The sequence below is a fragment of the Vespa velutina genome, chromosome 7 (genome assembly GCF_912470025.1).
Source record: "Vespa velutina chromosome 7, iVesVel2.1, whole genome shotgun sequence".
NCBI lineage: Eukaryota > Metazoa > Arthropoda > Insecta > Hymenoptera > Vespidae > Vespa > Vespa velutina.
This window is the reverse complement of record NC_062194.1, coordinates 210,307-212,873: the sequence shown is the minus strand read 5'-3', so window position 1 is coordinate 212,873 and position 2,567 is coordinate 210,307.

The following is a 2,567-nucleotide window of genomic DNA, read 5'->3' as shown; positions in this document are numbered from 1 at the left end:
ATTATGTAGAACGAAGTAATAACAATGCGTATCAAGAAAGAGAAAAAACTATTAACGGAATCCAGAGCGCGTTAAAAGGGTATTTAGGATTCGATCGAACGTTCTTGAAATATATTGTAGGAATAAAGTAAAAGACTTATCGAAGAGAAAGGGAAAATCTTTTCTAAGAAGTAGAGAACTTCTCGTACGGTAGCTAGCAATAGTGCTTGGAAAAGGAAAGTTTCTTTCATTTGCCGTGTCGCCCTTTCGAGATCAAAGAATGAGACTCTAATTAGTCAAAGAAGAATACGCTATCCTGGTATGAGTTACAAAAAGTAGCTAGCTTACACAAAGGTTCAAGAAGAAAAAGTAGCGCACTCGGTCGAACTTTTAAGATACCGAAGATAACGAGGTACCCCTATGATGTTTTAACGATCCTCTTTTCAACTTCTCAAAGAGATGAGATAAACTCTGACAAAGACTCTAATCTACCACTGCCTCGCTCCATTCCTATCGGACCTATGAGAATGTGTTTCTTACTGGTATTATACGATCGAGACTTTTCCAAGACTCCCGTTGTTAACTCGGAAACGAAAAGAAGTTTAACTCGATGTCCATTTATACGATAATATAGAGATTATTACTCGTAATCTTTATTAAATCTATCTTGCCAGAGAGAAGTTGAATCGTCATTAAAACTATTCCCTTCGTATCGGAGGATCTTTCTTACGAAACTATCGAATTAACGAATCTTTCCCCGAGGTCGAGTTTGAAAGAAGGCTGGCGAAATAACGTGATCAAGCACTCGACGAGTTCTCACAAGTAGGATCGTCGAATTCGAACGACGTTCGTTTCTACCTAAACTGAATCTTTCAGGGTACCCTGTTCTCTTCCCTTCGCCCGACGATCTTGCGTAACGATCAAACTTTTTCAGGAAAAGCCTTCTGGCATTACGCTCGCAATTCGGATCCTTTTATATCGACGCCCCCTTTATGAAGTAACAAAAGTAATAACGACTCATTAAGCTTTCCCGTACGACTCGATAGGAATCTATCCATTAGAGATACTTTTTATCGTCTCTATCGTTTCGAAAAAAGAAACGTTTATCTTCCTTTTCCTCGTAGCCACCACGTATGTACATATGTCACGGAGTACCGCTTCTGACGATACCATAGTTAAAAGTCGAAGAAATTCAATTTCCAAAGTATCCGTGAAATTACTTTCTGCTTCGGTATTCGTTATTTCGAGATCTCGATCCTTAGAATTGGGATTGCTTTTTTGGACGACGCAACGTCTCGTCCAACCCTGATCGAACGTATTTACGTAGATGATACACATCCAGTGGATACGAACCACCTGGCCATACTTTCTGACGTGGCACTAATAGAGACGCGACCAAGTGGATAAACGTAGTAGCGAAGGTTTCTCTGATTGCAACGAATCAGAGCGTTGTTCCATCCAAGCAAGCTGCTTCCGCGAATGATCAGACAATGGGCATCGTCTGCACGAGCTTCTGGCAATCTTAGAGAAACTGCACGATGATTAAATACCATTTTATCTGCTTTACTACGAGACATCCCTATGCAGGCAAACCTGCTATCTTCCCTTTGTTTCGCTTTACTTTGCTTTGCATGCGCACATTCTTCACACCTGCTTTCAAGCTTATGCATGAATATCTATCAATTAAAAAGAATACAATATATCCATGATGATTGACAATTCTTGATACGTATCACGCGTTTGATATTCTTTTCTTTGGAAATAGCAATTTCTGACAACGATACTATACCGTATAGTTGGAGAGATAATAATTGTTGAATGGTTCGCCTCTTTGATATCGCATCTTGTTCTCTGTATATAGCGTATATCGTACTGTAATCAAATCTCCTGTACGTCAAAGCTCTCTGTTGAATGCGTATCATCGTCGTATTCGTTATTAACGAATTATATGTATATATGTATATATCGTTATATGTATATATATATATGCGTTTGGGATAAATGCGAAATCGAAATTATCGAGTTTAATCGAAATGAAATGTTGAAATTAAAAATTATAGGTTAAATTGCGATTCTTCTTTTGATAGGAAAGACGCTTGAAAGAATTTTGAAGGAATCTTAAGTGAACGAATCGAGAAAAAAGTTTGGGGAAGACGCGTCATTCCGTTTACTTGTCGTCGAGTCATTTAAAGTATCGCGATATATACTACGTTAATTGGATTGGAGTTTACACTAGAGAAATGCATTATAATTACCGGTGTATTCCTTCTCTCTATATATCCTTCCCTCGCTCTCTTTCGCGCAAAGCTAACACCCCCATACACCGGTTGTTATCTGAGTAGAAACAACAAGCCACACATTTGGGTCTCCGAGTAATCAGACTAACATGAGATGCGGACTCCGCTACTAACTAAACTCTAAAGTCTGCCGCAAGTTAGCCCGATGTGGTGTCAGTGAGCACAGAAGGAGTCTCTGGTAAGTACGTACCTAAGGCGGCTGGTATACCTGTCAATTGTAAGCGTGTAGGTGAGTAGAAATGCCTTTGGATCCCGTGAGGTTAACCGCGACGCTAAGATAACATTCAGTGC